The sequence below is a fragment of the Gouania willdenowi genome, chromosome 16 (assembly GCF_900634775.1).
Source record: "Gouania willdenowi chromosome 16, fGouWil2.1, whole genome shotgun sequence".
Lineage (NCBI taxonomy): Eukaryota > Metazoa > Chordata > Actinopteri > Blenniiformes > Gobiesocidae > Gouania > Gouania willdenowi.
Window position 1 is genome coordinate 13,725,965 of NC_041059.1, and position 19,308 is coordinate 13,745,272.

Consider the following 19,308-nt stretch of genomic DNA (forward strand, 5'->3'; position numbering starts at 1 on the left):
AACCAGCAAACCTGTGATTACATGTCTGCTTCTTTAACCATTTTGAAACTGCAGCTTTAAAGTTTGTTTTGCAGAGAAGTGTTTTTACTTCATTCTTGAGTGTGATTCCCTTGACACCATATTTGTTCTAGTTTGTTCCCGGTTTTTCTCGTGATATCACCTCACTCCGTGAGACATTCCATTTCGGCCAGATTCCGATCTTTCCGTGTAAGCCCCAAAATTAACATGTTTTGCCAGAAACTTTCAGTCTGTGAAAACACCAGAAATGTGTTAGGAAGTCACTTCGGCAAAGTTTGTGGGGGAAACACAAGAAATGACTGTAAGAATGACGTAAAAGCACTTCTATGCATCCATCTATGGGACTCCACATCCCACAATGCAATGCACGGAACTTTCCCGATAATGTCAATGAACGGATTGTTTAGGAAACAAGCTTTTGAGATGCAATTTCAACATTTTGTTTAATTAAGCAAATCTGTTAAAAAATGTTTTGTCTCCAGCAGCTTTTAGGGAAAAAGTGACAACTTTCATTCTAATAATTACAGTATAGGGCAGAGAACTGAGCCTTGGGGCCCCAGTGGCTCATAGGGCCCTAAATGACATGTAGTCATATTCACCATCAATAAATGACAATTCTAAAGAAACTAGCATTCATAACTTTTTTCACAGCTTCAGGCAAATTATTTGAAAACAGCAAAAAGTTTTTTTTTTTATTGTTTTACAATGACATTTGTCCTTTCTGTATCTAAAAATATAAATGAGCGTGCACAATCCCGGATTCTCATCTGAATGAATCATTTGCATTCAAAATCAATTTTAACTGATACAAAGGTCTCAGAATGTTTCCATGAGGAAGCATTTTGAAATAAAACAAGAAAACAGACGATCAATTTCAAACACCCCAGGCACATTTATTTTCAGCTCTTTAATGATTACCTGTTTTTAATTTGTTCAGGCTTTCTTCTTTTTGTTGACATCACCCCAAACACTGTAACCCATGATTATGTTGAGTGACATTTGGACAAAACTGAAGTGATCCAGTCGCCTGCCACTGGAGGAAATGAGTCTCCTTCCTCTTCTCTGCTCTGCCTTCCTGTCCCGTTTTCCCGCACACTCCATACGTCTGTCTTTTCCTGGCTAAATCGCCATGAGGAAGGGATAAATAATTAAATTCCATTAGGAACGTAATCTGTCAATGGGAGTGAGTGAGTGCCACCGGCCTATAGTGACCAGGACAGAAAGAGGCAGGAAGGAGGAAAAGCAGGTTGGGAACATCTGTCTGTGTTTGCATATTGTTACTTTCCAATGACAGCAGATTGAGAACAACAACAACCCACAGGGAGGAAAAAAAACACACTCTACCGCAGGGTTGGGATCAAATTTCCCCATGTGGGACAAATAAAGGATATCTCATCTCATCTCATCAATTATTGTAATTGTTATCGCGTAATTGATAATTAACTACAAACATTATGGATGCATGAAAATTCTGTTAAAAACTGTCAGTTACAGTTCTATGGCTTACACACATGTAGTTACTAATTATTAAAATGTGCTTCATAACCTAACCTAACAAGGTAACCAAGAGATACAAAACAAATGGCATGATATAGTACATTTTTGGTGTATTTTACAGCTGATTTAAGGCAAAACCGACCCATTATCATAAGAGATGCTAACAGAAAGCTAACACAAGAGGAGGTTAAGTTTCATTATTTATTTCAGGCTTGGTAATTGTGTTGAATTGTAATTTAACTTCAGTATTTGAGAAGGTAATCATAATTGACTTTCAGAGGAAAAATAATAATTGTAATTTCAATTGTAATTGGAAAAAATGCCGGTCACCGTAGTCATAATTGATGTGTAATTGAACATGGATAATTGAAGACTCGTAATTGTATTTAAAAAAATGTCATTGACCCCAACCCTGCTCTACAGTAAAGTTCCTCTAATCATCTTCCTAATTACAACAAAATATAACTTTCTTGGTCCAATGTCAATAAACAAAAAAAAAATAAAAAATCAACCCAAAACAATAGAGGCAGGTATGACAGAATGAGGACAAAACACGGGAGGATAAACATGGAGCTGAGCGGAGGGAGAGAAAAACAAAATACATTAAAAATGGTGAAAATGACAGCTTTGCTCCTAAAGTATTGCATCTGCAACCTGCCGAAGGAGTTTGTGACCCATTCAAATTTCCTAACCAACCAACCAAACAATGCATGAACCCTTCTGGATCCTCAGAGCCACTCACATCTCTGTAATTGTGTTAAACTGCTGATTACAGATGTCTCTAATCACAAAGGCAGAAGCAGCACTGGCCAATGTACAAGGGCAGACACACACAGACACACACACCCGGCCCCTTATCAAACACATTCTATAAAGAGAGGCAGATGCTGGTAAATCAGCCTCCAGACGCCATTTCCCATGAGGGCGAATAAGGCTGAAGCACAGACTGAGACATGTGGAGCCCTAATCACTAAAGGAGGCAGTGACGGAGCGAATGCTGAACAGCATCTTTACGGGATTTTACCAGACTCTGGGGAACGTCTGGTATCTACAGCATGGAAATCCATGGAACAGGCAGAACAGGTGGAGCAAGCTACATGCATGACACAATAACATAGATTTTCACACTAATAAAGTTAAATATTAGGGGTGCATTCACATTAGTGAATCCTAGAGTGGATCCAGGTTAGCTTGCCTGGAAGGTCTGCTTAGTTTGGGCAAGTGTGAACATGCAAACAACGTCTATAGCGGATCAGGTGGTGAATTCCAGTGGGCGCACAGTGTAGCTGTTCCCACTCCACGTTCTTAGGGGCGCTGCCATCTTGCAAATTTGACGTCATTTGAAGCCAGAGTCTGCGCAGTAGGGATCAGCGGGAGGAGCTCTGGTAACACGCCCCCACCCATTTAGCTTTGAACGTGTTTTGGGTTGTTTTGGGCAGGAGCCTCGTAACTCCCGTGAAATCTCATCCCACGAGACTTTGCTGGAGGAAGACGGATGCTCAAAGCCTCCTTATAACACTTTGTGTTCCTTTTTTGTTTGCTATCTAATATGGCAGTAATAATTTTAAAGTATAATGCTAAGAAATGTCTTGGTCTCCTCTTCTGTTTACACGTGCCGTGCCATGTTTTCTCAGAAAGAAGTGGTCATGTGACCAGGTACGTCACGTTCTGTGACGTGTAATTGCGGAAAAAGTGTTTCCATAGCGCTTTTGTATTGTATCTGAAATTCCTCCTCATGAAAGCGAAAAAACTTTTGAGCAATATTTGAGTGTTTTTTATTTTTTAAATTCAGGTATTTCCATTACTAGATTTTTCATGCTCTGTTTAGATTTTGCGCATTTGCAAGGATTATGGAAACACAGCAATTGAGTCGAAAACGGCGCACAGACAAATCTGGAACAACAAGCAGGTTAAAGGCACTCATCCAATTAGATATTGTATCTGTTTTGATACTCATGTGCTGTAAAAGCACATTTGGTATTACAAATGATATATATGGAAAAACTTAGTTTTGGGGTGAATGACTGTATTTCTATGTACCGGTATGGGATCACAGTAGACAAAATTGTCTTTTTAAATAACCTCGTAATACTAAAGCATATTAAATTGTAATGTTCATATAATATTAAAAAAATCAACAGCTTCATTGGAAAAGCTCCAACTTTATTATGATTAATATTCTAATGCCATTCTGACTGTCTCTGAGTGCCAGGCTGGTGTTTTCTTGATCAATGAACCGCTTCAGAAAATCTGCAGAAGCAACTGAATAACAGTTACTAATGCTCAAAGTGCACTAATGGACTGAAGATATACCCCTTTCTCACAAACTCTCCCAGGCTTTTTACTTAATTATTTCCATACAAAATTAAATTTTTGCCTTTTAGGCCTGGACTTCTGTCAAAATGATGAAGTAATATTAAACTAGTCATCTTCCAGAGGTGAGTTTCTTGTTGCTGTGTGAGAAAGTTTGTGTGTACCTATGTGTGTTTGTCAGGTTTTTGAGCCAGAGAGAAACTTCAAATAACAGCACAAACGCACATAAATGCTTCTGCTTACATGAAAGACATGCCAGACATGCTCTTTAATATATATTTTTAAAAGCAAACGTGTAGCCCTGTCTGGTTTTGGTGATTAGACACACTTTTATAGGAAACTAAATATTGCAGCCCCAGTTTACCCTGAACGTCACATGAATAACTGACGGACACACCTGTTAATTCCAACACAAACTTGGTGTCTCTCTTTAGCTGAAACTTTGACTGGTGTTAGTTTTTATTGACTTTTAACGGGGCCTTTACAAAAGATCAACTCTACACATCCCAGCATGCATCAGTGCTGTTCTGAGTTCAAGTTATGGTGTATGCTGTGTTTTCCGGGTTTTTATTAAATGCATGTTCAAACTGCATAACTGTTCTGTGAGTTTCCATTCTATTTGCATATAACCAATGTTACGCTATTTTCGGCAATATTGAAAATGTCAATATTGTCTATGACAATATGATCTAATTTTACAGCTTATTTTGCGTTAAAATAATAGTTTACGGAGTCACTGCTTTTGCTACTTCCCTCTCGAGAACAGGCTCCGCTCTTCACCAACATGATGACGTTTCCTTGTGTAACTTCTCTTATATGTGTAGCAGAAGCACTTAGAGACATGGATGGAAATAGTATACTGTATTTCTCTTCTGTAACATCACTAACTCTTTTATACATTGTAGCATCATTGCAGTGGACTTTTATATGCATTGTGCCTTTTAACTATAAATTGTGAAGCGCTTTGTGACCCTGGTCTGAAAAAAGCGCTATATAAATAAACTTTACTTACTTACTTACTTACTTACTTAACTCATTGTGTTAGAGCCTCACAGCAGCTATCAACACATTTGCACTCTGTTTACACACACAGTCACACACAAAGCGTGGAAATGTGACCCGTCCTCCCTTAAAAGGGCCCCACACTGATGAGCATGAAAAGTGCAAAACAAATCACATTAGGGAAATATATTAGAAAAAGCCAAAAGTGGCACAACTTTACATTGCGGCGCTAATTAATTTTCTAGTTTTCTTTAATCTTTTGTAAGACTGAAAAAGTGTTGCTGATAAAAATGATAAAAATACAATAGGACACACACACACACACACACATATCCACTTAAGCTGTAAACAAGCAAACAACACAAAAACAACCAGAAACCCACAACCTTCTTGTTCTTGCTGTGAGATAAAAACGCGACTTAATGTACATTTGGTATCTAGCATTTGTTTTGATTAAATATTGGCAAAACTAATAATATAACTTTCCATTTCATTTTTAGACTAAGCTGAGTGGGTAGGAACTGTTCTTTTATGAACAGTAATTTAAATCACCAATCTCTCACCCCCTGACATTTTGTAAGTGATGACAATGAAAGTAAGAGGAAAAAAACACATTTTAAAACATTACCTCTTCAATTAAATCTGTTGGCTTTTAAAATACGTCATGACATTTGGAGGTTTTTGTGAATAAACAGATGTCTCACCTGTTTAAAAGTTTAGGTCACTATCTGGAGACATAATGTCAGTCAAATAATAGAAACCATTCCATTGTGCTGCTGTTACTAGTTTCCCTCAATAAGCTTTCCAACACATCCAGTTGTGCAGCGATGTGCTAGGAACGAGCTGCTTTAAAAGCCAATCCTGTGCAATCAATTTCACTTTCTTTTCCCTATGTTAGAAGACCTTTACTATAGGTCTACATGTAGAATAAAGAAGAATTACCGTATAAGGCGCACCTAACATCCTTTAATTTTCTCAAAAATCGACAGTGCGTCTTATAATCAGGTGCGCCTTATGTATGAAATTAACTACTGAACTGAAAAAGCGAGTGTATTTTATGTGTTAAACCTGAACAATGTTGAGAGTTATTGTTAATGAGTTGAATAAAGTTTGACTTATCTGACTATTTTATTTCGCTTAATAATAATAATAATAATAATAATAACAACAACAACAAACCGGTGCGCCTTATAGTCCAAAAAATACGGTATCATGTAATAGGTCATGGAGGCTACAGATGTTTTTTCCGAATTAACAAACGGATGTGACCTGTTCAGTCCTGCTGTGAGCATTCCCAGTGTTCCCAGTAGGGCTGAATCATTTTTGAAAATAATATAATTGCGATTTTTTTCCTCAATATTGCGATTTAATATGCAAGTATTTTTTCAAGGGCCTCTTGTCATGTATTTTTCAATGAACACAAGCAATAAACCAATCTGTTTCATAATAAACAATTTCAGATTTATTTAAAGTTTAAAAAAATATAAAATATAAATTTCAGCACAGATTACAACATTAAAAGTTGCCTGGGAGTTTTATTTATTTGAAGTCTGTGACCCGAAAAAAATCTGTGACTGCTGCGGATTTTTGGCGGTAGAGAAGATGAGTGCTAAACTTCTTCTTAGCAATTAAGGAGCTATTTACTCCCCCTTAAACATGACGCTCCGGTGGGTGAAGAAAATGCAGACTGGAAAATAATTACAAACGTGTTTAAGGGGGAGTAAATGTCATCCGAGAAGTTGCAGGGGTTGTAACTGTCGCCACCCGTGGTCACAGATTTTGGCACAACACCGGCACTCGGCTGCCACTCGGCTCGACTTTGGCTCTTGGTGACGTCGACTAGTCGACGTCGACTCGACTAGTATGCACAAAGAGTCAACCTTTAAAACTATGTAGCTGTTCAACCCTTAGTCCAAAGTCCCAGAATGAAGTTTAGGAACCTATTGTAATTGCTTAAAATTACTATTATTATTATTATTTAGAGCCTCCCTTTGATCGCTAATTTGACCCCCTGAGAATGCCCAAAGACAGCTTTACATGAAACTAGTAGTTTGTGTGAAAAAAACAGAAAAAAACAGTCCCCCCCCGCTGCTCCTGCAGCCTTTGGCAGATTGCCAGAATGCACCACGACCGAGAAAAAAGAACCAATCAGAGCCAGGATTGTGTTTGATGGGCTGCCTGACAGCTGTTGCTCACAGTCCCCGCCCCTTTCTGGTGGCGAGAGCGCCGTCTTTTTTACAGTGTATGGTCTGGAGGAGCAGAAGATGGAATTGGTGACTTTTCTGCTTGAAAGGTAATTACTGCTACTTGATTTACATTATGTTTGATTTGTAATTGTTACACTAGAACTCTGTGGTGCACGTGTTGTTCATGTGGGCTGCTGTAAGTGACACTAAGTTGTTGCTGCTGCTACTGAGGTGTGTGCACATTGAGAGAGAGAAGCGCTGCAGTAATATGGTTTCGACAGAGCGAGCATGTTATATTACTGTGATGTTGGTGTCGGGCTAACGTTAGGTTGTTAGCGCCTCTGAGGGAGTTACTTCGGAAAATTTGGAGGCAGGGCAAGAGAGCAGTGGGGAGGGAGGGGGAGAGAGGGATCTGAGAGTTGCGGACTGCACCTTTAAACTAATACTACTGTGTAAGCAGGCCTTCTAATTGGTTTTACTGTTTTTTTCTGTTATACTACAATATCATTGCTATTGCTAGGCTCATACTAGGTTATTGCTACGATAATGCTATTGCTAGGTTAATGCTAATGCTACATTAATATTTATGTCAGAGTCATGCTAATGCTAAGTTTTTGCTAGGTTAAAGCTAATGCTAGGTTAATGCTATTACTAGGTTAATGCTAATGCAAGGTTATTGCTGATGCTAGGTTAATGCTAATGCTAGGCTAATTATATTGCTTGGTTAATGCTATTGCTAGGCTAATGCTAATACCAGGTTATTGCTAATGCTAGGCTAATGCTATCTCAATGCTAATGCAAGGCTAATGCTAATGTTAGGTTAATGCTAATGTTAGGTTAATGCTAATGTTAGGTTAATGCTATGCTAGGTTATTGCTAATGCTAGGCTAATGCTAATGATAGCTTAATGCTAATGCTAGCCTAATGCTAGGTTAATGCTACTGCTAGATTAATTTTAATTCTAGGCTAATGCTAATCCTAATTTGCTCAAGCCAAAACTAAATCCCCCAACATTGGGATATGCGACCTTGAGTTACCGACCCCGGCCACTTCTTCAGACCCTACGACGCTGCTTACGGCTTTAATTATAATTCTTATTTACTGATACTCATCTTCAATGGTCGATCCTGATTGCCTGGTTGTTTTTTGAAAGTAAAACAAAAAATGTGTTTGCTCACCTTGTTTAAAGCCATAAATCAGTGAGTATCTATGATTCTTTGAGTGTTTGTTGGATTTGAGTCTGTAGCATTGCAGGGGGTTAGGTAAGAATTGGCACCACAACATTGAATAGGAGGAGCAGGTATAAAGTAGGATAGGCAGATGGATGGATTGATTACAGTTCTCTATCTGAGCTCATTTAAGTTGGCATTTATTGTGTGGCTGCTGGAAAGTGTTTCCCTCAAACTGCGTAAAAAAATAAACTCATTAAGAGCTTTTAATTAATAATTGCAGGTGTCGATGGTTGTTCTCTGATTACAGAATTGGACAATGCCAATTACCATGTTGCGAACGAAGGTGGTCAATTCTTAGTCACTTCATTCACTCCCTTTAATCAGCTCCGCATCTCAGTGTGAAGGCAGAAAAAAACAATTGTCTTTAGAACAAATCCATAATGGTTTGCTTTTAATTTCCAACCCATTTGCAAAGAGGCAACTTCTTTTAATTTTTGTCATTGAGAAGCTGCTGCACTATGTGGATCTTTATGTGAATTCACATACAAAGTTCTTTAATCATAGAAATACAGTGTGCATTTACTCAGTGAGAGCTAAAAATACTGTGCTTATGTTTTAAGGGATTTGTGTAAGATTAAAAGTCTTGTCAGAAGATTCAGATAAGTGACACCTGAAGAAAAGCTTATAGAAGTTGTTTATGCTTGCAGCATAAGATGCATGGCATTGGTCCAGCAGTTGAAGTGAAGCCCAAATATGGCTCTTAGTATTCATTGAAGTCTTCCAATGCCCTTGACTAAAAACTTTGTAGATGTTTTGTCAAGAATCTGAATTCAAAAATGTTAACAAAGATGATTGTTTCTACACATTAAAAGGTAAAAGGGGGGAACTTTTGCATTCGGGATAAAACATTTTAACAAAATCATTACCACTAGCATGTACACTAATATACTATATATTGTAGCTGGTAATGTGTTGTTACTTTGTACAAGCATCAGCTAATGTAGCTCTTATCTTCCTGCCTCAGGGAGACGAGAAAAACAGGTCAGATTTTTAGTGAGCTCATATCTCTACACCCCCCAAAATAATTTTTCCTCATTTAAAGCACATTTTATCTACTGTTAACACTGTGAGAAGTGATTCCACTTGAGGCAGATTATTGCATCTCACAGCTTTCTCTGAAACCACTAAAGTATTTTTCTTTTCTTTTACTTTAAACATTGTTATGGGAATGTGCATTAGTTTAGCGACCCTGAAAAAAGGAGCAAGCGGGTAGAAAAATGGATGGATGGATAGATTACGGTACCTTAGATTTTAGAAGACCACAACAAATTCTAAAGCTCAACGTTAAATGAAAATGAACTTGTAAAAAGTATTAGCATCATAGTTCCTTCACTAAAATCACGCTGCTATCTGAGCTGAGTGGAAGCACATTTGCAGCTGTGAAGGTACAAACAGTTTCTCTAAAAGCTGAAATGATTTATTCCAGACTGCTGTCAGCTAAAATGTCAAAACTTGTTCACCGCGCCAGAGCCTGTGGTTCTGATGGCCACACCAATCTGTTACTTTTCTGCAAATCACAAAACCAGACATGATACACCAACAAGCACCTGCATAAGTATCGGGAAATTGCAGACTTCAGGCCTCGGCATATGTTTGGGCTTCCCCTCGACTGAGAATGTTAAAAAGGGGAAAACCACTTGAGTGAGATGTCAAAAAAATGTTTAAAGTCATCTTTCAATGTTTTCCTTTAAACGTCACCATGTTTTCAGTCTTTTTTTTTGTTTTTAGTGATGATATTTTGTTTTGTAGATCTGCAGGAGATAATACATCCACGGCAAGTTGATAATAAGAATTCAGACACTGTTTTATATTAAAAACTGATGTGCAAGTCAAAGTGCTGCATTTTTAGGTTTAGTGTGAATTTAATCAGAAAAATCACAACTTGATGCAAAGTTTTTATGGTCATTATATGTAAGGAAAATTACAGGTTAGGGTTGAGGGTTTATATATACTGTACCTTAAAAGTGTGATTTTTAACCTGGGTCGATACGAACCCCAGCAATTCGTTGTTTTAGTCTCAGGGGTCAAGATACACACAGTAAAAACGTGTTTCACAAAAAAAGTCCATCATGAACTAGTTTCTTAAAAGATAATTTTTGATAATAATGTCAATTTTAAATTTTTAATCTTAATTTATAAAACTTGAAATTGAAAATGTAAAGTGTTTTGAAGAAAGCAAAAATGTATGTGTGCTAGAATAAAACATATGTTTTGAAGAAATCCTATTTGAGTTTTCTAATTAATGTGTGGGGTTCGGTGGGTACTCAAATTAGGCTTGCAGGGCTCAGTACCTCCAATAAGGTAGAGAACTACTCCCCTAAAATAATTGTAGTCTTGCTTCTTGGCTTGTAGCTGTATTTCACAACATAAAGAAAATAAAATAAAAACCTTGTGTTCCAAAGGAGAGTGAAAGCAGCATGCAAACAGAATAGAAAATGACAGCACAGTGTGAGAAAGCTCAGACGACCATGGCTGTTGCTGGATTACAGACAAATCCGTGCGCTACAGAATCCTACAAAGCATTTTGGAATCTGTTCAGGATTGAATTTAACGGCACATAGGCAGGTACTAAATACTAAACACTGGGCTATCTAATGCTATAAAGTAGAAATGTTCCATGAATGTGAATGCTTGGATGAATTTTGTGTTTTTTGAGACAAATTTGCAGCCATGTTTCCTTTAGGCAGCTTTGGCTTCAGATGTAGCTTACCCCCCCAATCACTATGACTGTGTTTTTTTTTCATTGTGGAGGTTTAGTAAATTGCTGTATAAATCCAACTCATGCCTATCATTACATTTAGCACCCACCCTTGTAAAGAAGAGAGGCTCTGTGGGTGTCTCTAATACCATAAATCAACCATGGAGCTTTTGGTGCCATGGCACAGCTGCCTGTTTATCTGACTCTAAAGCCAAGATTATTTCCTGTTGATGCCAGTGTCCTCATCGATTACAGTACCAACATTTCTTTACACGAGAACAACACAATTACAAAATGAGAAAGTCTTTCCTTCGGGGACAGTGAATACAGGCCTTTTTTTTTTAATCTGTAAAGATCATCTATGAACTGTGCTGTGGTCGGGACAAATTGATTTCCCCTTTTGTCATGGTGAACACAATTCTCTATGCATGACAGATTAGTGTGATATGGAGATAGGAGAAAGCGGAAAGACATTTCCAAAAACAAAAACAAGCAGCTAACAATGGAAAGAGGAAAGCAGCTCAAGTTACAACATGATCAAATGTGAATAAAGGGTGTTTTAGACGGTGAGAAGAAGTATCGAGTTGTAAAGTACAACAGGAGATGAGTGAACAGGTGAGAAGTTGAATGCAATTTACCACAGTGGAGTGTGTGGGGAGGGATGGGAGGCTGAACAACAAAATTGAATTGAAGACCAGTAGAGGAGAAGGGATACAGCAGGTTTAATGTGATAACGGTAAGGAGGCAAGAGCAGAGAGACAGAAAGAAGGAGAAGTACTGCTGATGATAAAAAAAAAAAAAAAAAGTATGGATAGATGAAAGGGAGGAATGCAAATCAGTGAAAGAACATGAGGAGGGGAGAATAAATTCCAGTTAAAGCCCATATCATCACTCTGATCTGGAGCATCCCTAGCTCAATAATGTATAAATGTGTGTGTTGGCATGTGTATGTGTGTTTAATATCCTGTTACATGGCAGGCAAAATGCTCCAGCAGCGTCACAATCTGAGAAAAAAGATCTTTATTGAACTATTCCTTCTTATTTCACACAGCATACACTCCTACTGGCGCGCGTGTGCGTGTGTGCGTGCAGCCGACAACTTAACTCGGAGACAAACGACAGTCGTGCATTCATACATACATACATGAGCAAACAGGTCTGATGATGGTTGGCAGGTGCTGAGTGTGCAAATAATAAAAGGTGTTTGGTTTCAGCTGCAATCTGACAGATAAAAGCAGCTTCACGTCTTTTCAGAAGCATTAGCAGGAAACTCTGGGGTGCGGCTCCGTGTTGCTGAAAATAAATTGAGGAAGTAAAAATCCACCTCCTGCTTTAAACCCCACTTATCTTTTTTTTTCCCTTTTTTTTCAAAGGCTAAACAAATGACTAATTGTGTGAACGTTAGGGCTACAACCTTCAAGTAGAGCTGATGGATAGTTAGCATAGCAGGCTAGCAGCAGCTTGAGTACAGTAGAAAATGACCATAAAATGTAGGGTGACCATACATCCGGTTTGACCCGGACATGTCCTCTTTTCACGTCTTCTCGGGACAACCCCCGGTGCTATTGGTACAGTTACCGAAGTACAAGTAGTTAGCGTCTTAGGGTTAGGGTATAACCCAATATCGCAACAATTTTTAGGGTTAGGGTTAGGTTTAGGGTAAGGTTTAGTCTTAGTCACGTGACCTAAACTGGCCAAATAGGGGCGCTGTGTACGGAGAGAATTTCTGTATATTGATACGGCACCGTATGGATAGCCACTGGCTAATCTAAAAGACCGTAACTCTTCTAATATTTGCTCATCTCAGAAACTCCACCAGTTTATGAAAGCCAAGTGGTCGCTCCTGACAGACAGTATCATGTCATTACGGTAATTTTATGAACACGTGACGGAATCATTAAAGATGTCACACAAGCAGCAGAGATAAGAGAAAGACCTAAATCCAAGATGGATACAGCTGGATTTAATGACATTTTTTTTTAGCAGGAGGACTCTCCTGGATGATAAAACTTGCATGGAGGTACACTGAAATGTGGGAAGTTATGGTTAAAATAAGTTCAATTTTTGGATGAATACATGTTCTGTACATTCTTTTTTATACTTTTTAAACCTTATGGACAATAACGAGTTATTTATCTACTATATTGTATTTTCCCGTTGCTATAAAGATTCAAGAATATGTTGAGTACATTTTGAGTATGCCGAGGTCGGCCCAAGTGTCCTATTTTTTGGAAATCAAATTAAGGTCAACTTAATAAAAAGCTGCACATAGACTGATATGCAGTCAATGAGCAGTAACTACGGTGCTTGTAGAGACTCAGGCAACACATTTTTTTTTTTTACAGGAAAATACTACTGGAACTGCAGACCACACCCCCCCATCCCCAGGCATGCTTTGATTATTTGATTACCTGAGTTGATTAATGGTGGGCACGTTCTTCAGCCCATACCGTACCTCGTACAAAAAGAGTTTCACTAATGGCTAAAAACGGAGCCAATCAGTTATAACGTACCGAGCCAATTCCAAGTAGCCTAACATCCAGGAACGTGACTTTTAACCCAGAGCAACTTATCCAATGTTTTGTTTCTTAGGAACAATTCAGTTTCTTATAAAGCAACCTTAAGACGATACATACCCCTGTGATGTATAGTCTGAAAATTACAGTAAGATGAAAATTGACTACATCTAATGTTTATCTAAAGATATTTTTCAAAGTCAAGGCCAGGGGACCAAATATGGTTCTTTAGAGCAGCAGAAAGTAAAAAAAGGAGAGTAAACAACCATTGTGTAAATTTCTAATCAATTCAGTCGTAGATATCGCAATCACTCTAAATACACAAATCACATGAAACTCCACAACATTAACAGAGCTCACTATTTTACCGTGCCTATAACACATACATTTTTAATATCAAATTGTTGAAAGAAGAAATTGCCTCTCAAAATGTCCCCAAATCAAATAAAAATTGGTCCAAAAAAAAAAAGAAAATGAAAGTAAAGATTCTGCAGGGACTGATATTTGTCACCTATTGGTTGGATGTTGTTGATGGCTGTGAAAACTAGGGCAATAAATGTGGAAATTGCTAGTTTTCTCCACCGATGATGTGCAACCAGCTTGAGATCACACTGCTCCGTATTTGACCCCTGAACCAAAATGAATTCGACAACTCTGATCTAAACTATATTGTGAGCCACGATTTTTGTTTACTGCCCTCCAAAAAAAAAAAAACCTGGCCTCACATTTCGATGGGGAAAACAATCCAGATCACAAATCATTGTAACACTGGTAGTGTTTTACTATTTATTTAAACTTATTAGTTGTAGGGAACTTGTGATAAATGTATTATTGGCTGTAACTTTGAATCCTGTTCCCTGCTTGGATTGTGCACACTACCCGTGTGCTTTTCTGTTGTGTCTGACTGAGGTTTATTTTGGGCTTTTTCCCCTTTCACTTCTTTTATTTTTTGACTGTAAAATGAATTTGCACTTCAGGGATGGATACAGTTGTTTGAAATTGAAATGAGTTTACTTGAATTGCATTTAAATCCCTATTATAATCACTAGTGTTCACACCCAAATTATGACTATATTAAATCAACCCGATACTGGTGCTTATCATATAGGCCAAATATGTTCCTGATGAGGTTACATGTAGAGCGGCTGTGAATAGAAAACATATCAATTGATAATAACAGTTATTTTTGAAATTACATGAAGAAAAGGACAAGACCTGAACATCAGAAGACTGGCAAAAAAAAAAAAAAAAACATATTGTATAGAGAGTATATCTATTATTTATAGCTTATTTTGTTTTAAAATACATGTCTTAGGAGTCACTGCTTTCACTACTTCTCACAACAGCATGAAAAGTACAGTTTGATGGATTGCTAAGTGCGTCCTAACCCAGACCTTCACCTAAACAAGCCACACTACTGAACTCACTCACACATGCTGTCCCTCGAGGAGAAAAAGACTATTGTGCAGCTGTTTGTTAGTAAATGTGCCTGTGTGGCATTTTGCATTTAGCAAATTTAACCCAGAATTGTCTTTCTGGTCATAATTCATTTGAAATAAATGTATCGAGATTCATATCGTATATATCGCCATTTTGAGAAAAAATATCGAGATATGAGTTGTGGTCCGTATCGCCCATGCCCTAGTTGAGTTGCAAGACAAACCTTCAGCTGCTTGAGTGACACCGGACACAAAGTGATCTGCAAAACTAAATCGGTAACACTTTACTAGAAGTGTTATACATAAGGCTGACATGATGCTGTTTTTATTATGACATGACACCTGTCATTAGCATGAATAAGGTGCCATGAGGGCTGTCATTAAGTGTCGTTCGTTACCCTAACCCTAACCAATAACCCCACTAGATCCCTCCACCTAACCCAAAAATGCCAACATAGCTCCAAAGGTGTCATAATTTAGCAAACAACACTTAATGACAGGACAGGACTAAGGACAGCATGTATAAAACTTCAAATAAAGTGTCACCACTAAATCTTGTAATCACAACGTTGTTTGAATCCCAGGACTGGTTAGTGTAGCTGATCAAATGCATATAACACTTTTTTTTTTGATACTTCTACAAATCATAATAAATACATAGTCATCTTCAGATGATTTTTGAGCATTTATCCAGACGAGATACACCCACACCTTTCACAAGGTCCTCTCCCAAACTCCCGATTTAATCAACAGGAATTAATCCTCAACTCGATTAAAATGAAGACCCTTTATCTCTGTCTCCATCGACCTTACAGTAAGTACTTGCTCTCGGTGTATTCTTCAGTATTAGTGTTCCTGTCACGTGCAGCAGCCACAGTGTGCGTGGGTGGAAGACTGACTCCGTTTGGAAATGTGACATCAAACTTGTGAACAGAAACCAGCATTGTTTTATCAATGAAGGCAAAGCTACATACTCGAATTAAAAAAAACAACACATATTTGAATGTGCACTCGTGTATGATCGGCACCTTTTTGGAGTGGATCTCTGTCTAAACACAGCCCGATATACCAGTCAATCAGCCCTTCTGTGTGATAGTGAATAGGCAATCATCGTCTACGAATCCATCAGGAGACAGCAGGTCTTAAGATCTGCAGTTGAGTGTGCCACAGACAAGCTGGAAAGCATCCAAATAGTGATGTTGTGGCGAAAGGAAATCACAGCATCAAACCAATATGTAGTTGGATGGATGAGTGTGGCTTTGTGCTCGAGCTGGAGGGAGTAATAGCAAAAGGTGGGGGCACTCATTGTTTGCGATTCCCGCAAGGCTCCACATAAACAGTCAATGTGCATCGATTCCAAATGGCTTCAGATAAAAACCCTGACTAAATGACTGTGCTAGCGTTGTATTAGTGAAATGACAAACAACAAAACAGATATTACGAAGCATGAAAGCGTTACTGATTGATTGTTTCAGCCTTACACAAGAGGGATGTGTTAATGTGTGTGTGTGTTTGTGCTCTGTGAGTCTATAGAGTGACAAGAGTGTTAGCGGCTGTATACAGAGGTGTAAAGAGTACTGATACTGTAGATCCTACTCAAGTAGAAGTACTGTTACTTGATTGAAATTGTACTCAAGTACAAGTAAGTCCTACATTAAGTACAAGTAAAAAGTAGCTCAATTAAATAGTACTCAAAGTGAAAGTTACTTTCACCTGACGCGTTAATTTTTTGTAATAAATCTTACCACGGTTCAATTGCATACAGTAAAGGTCTCATGTATAAACTAAAAAAGGAAGAGACGAAATCTTGCACAAATGGAACTTAATTTATTTACCACAAAGGCATCTGTATGAAATAATTTTTTTATTTATTTTTAAATAAAATACCAAAAAATTCAATGCAAAATAAAAACATTCTCAGGCTTTAAGTATAGCTACATTTATTAACTCTAAAACTGAGACAATAACCAGCATTCAATACTGTTTCTGTGCAGTGCATTACATTTAATCTGATTGGTCGGCTATGATGTGATGCATTTGCTTGTTGTCTGGTCATTTCACAATGCCCGCTGATCATTTTAAAATAAAAAAATTATAATTTACTCAGTAACGGTTGGGTGTAAAAATGTAATGAAGGACTTCACTTCTTTTAAAACATACTGAAATACAAGTAAAATTACTGATTTAGAAATAATACACTCAAAAAAAGTACAAGTACCCCTAAAAGCAACGCAATAACAGTAATGTGAGGAGTTGTAATCCATTACTTTCACCTCTGGCTGCAGGTGTGTTTAAGATTCAGTGTATGTGCTTGATGCAAAGCCAAGCACGTCATTTTGTAAATCCCACTAAGACTTGCATTAATATTATTAATCGGCTGGAGTCCACTCACACCTGCGTCTCCTGAATTTATTTAAAATACTTGTCAACAGGTCTAGGATTCAGCATCACCCCTTTATGACCAGTTGCAACTAAAAATCGATGAAAACATGCCTCCAAACAACTGAAAATGGGTCTGAGGGCAGCTTTTATGTCCCAACCCTGATTTATAAATACTTCATGTACACAAGTTTTATGCAGCAGCCAGTGAGCAGAAGACTGGACACTGAAAATGTGTCCTAACCATACAAAGCTTACACACATACAATTGTAATTGTAGACATCTATAATTACATTTTTACATGTCATAATTCCAAGTCGACATATCCACAATGCAATTCTGATGAGTTGCAATTCTAATTATTCATATCAACAATTCAATTCACATTAGTGGAAATTATCATTGTAGATATCAACAACTATTCTATTCTCACTAGTCACAATGGGCTCTATCCTCCCATGTGCGTAAGTCAGTAAAGCCACGCCATGTTTTTGGCTGCACGCTATTCTCCCCCTGTATTAAGTCAGTCACTGCGCGTCTCATCCCAGTTACTCACTCTGGGTGGAGCAGACCTGAAATGTGGGTGTTCCCATTCAAGTTCTTTTCCTCAGTCAAACACTGACGATGATAACGGCGACGATGACTAATCATTTCTGAATGTATGAATGTAAAAAGTTAATAAAATCAGGCTTTCCACACAAACAAACGTTTATCTGGCGCTAGTCTGAAGGAAAAAAAACAGAGATTTTAACTGTAGCTCAGACAGAAAAATGTGTCTTATCTACACCCTGCAGTAATCTGATCAATAATCTGATCAAATCGACCTGTCACATTGTTTATTGATGATGGCGTTTCAAATAAAATGTGGGCTTTATCATTTTCATGGATTTCTAGACAGCCCAAAAATAATGACATCATGGCCAAGTCCTCCTCCCTGGCTTCAGACCTCCTTCATTCACAGACTACACATTTTTGGATGATTTACATGTGGTGGGCGTGTCAGGAGAACACGAGCAGGAGAGAGGCGGTAACAGCAGGCGTGTAAAAAAGTGCTTAAGTCCAGACTGGAGAATAAGGCCCAATGATATTTTGTTGATATCCACAATTGTTCCATTACAGATATTTAAAATTTCATTGTAGATTAAATCTAAAATTAAATTCTGACAAGTCAAAATAAAATTACTGAAATATCAGCCTGGAATTGTAACTAGTAAGAATGGAATTTAAGATATCTAGAATTGCATTTCAGACATCTAATATTCAAGGATTTTGATATTATCATTGACTCTGTGACAATTTTCAAATCAGTTCTTAAAACATACTTTTATCGGAGGGCGATCCTTGATTTTTAGTAACTTCTAACTTGTTTTTATGATTCTATTTCTACACGGTTTTAATCTCAGACCAAAACGTCAACATCTAATGTATAGCTGCCTTTGGAAAGCACTTTGTAACATTGTTTTGAAAAGTGCTACATAAAGCTACATAACTTTAAAGGCAGGGTCGGTAATTTTTGAAAGCTAGCATGATTGTGAATGTAGCATACTCCGAGAGCTCTGCCTTTAAAATCTATACAAAATAATACAAATATACAATAACACAACAATATACAAAACAATAGAACAACAACACTAACACTATTATAATTCTATATTATATTCTGACTATAGTAACAACTTCATTTTAGATATCTACAATTAATTTTATAACTTATCAGAATTGAATGATAGAAAAAAACTTTTCACTAGTGAAAATTACATATCTGATTAATTTTAACATTTAGGTTGATATGTGGGACATAACCGTAATGCATAAATTATGCTAATGAGGCACAAAAACGACTACGACAAAGACAGAAGAGGAGGAGCTAATGACTGAGAACGGTGCGTGAAGGGTCTGATAGTGAGACGGCGTCTCTTCCTGTGACAGAATGTTTAATGTGGCGATTAGAGTCAGACTAGAGTTATTGCAGAGCGGTAACAGCGATATCCTTCATGTAAGACGTCTGCTGCATTGATCCCAACATT

General features: G+C 37.7%; 1 protein-coding gene across 1 annotated transcript in view; it reads right to left on the minus strand.

The window, feature by feature from the left end:
* The window catches only part of LOC114478088 (small conductance calcium-activated potassium channel protein 2), a 76,574-nt gene that overhangs the window by 33,548 nt on the left and 23,718 nt on the right, over positions 1–19,308 (minus strand).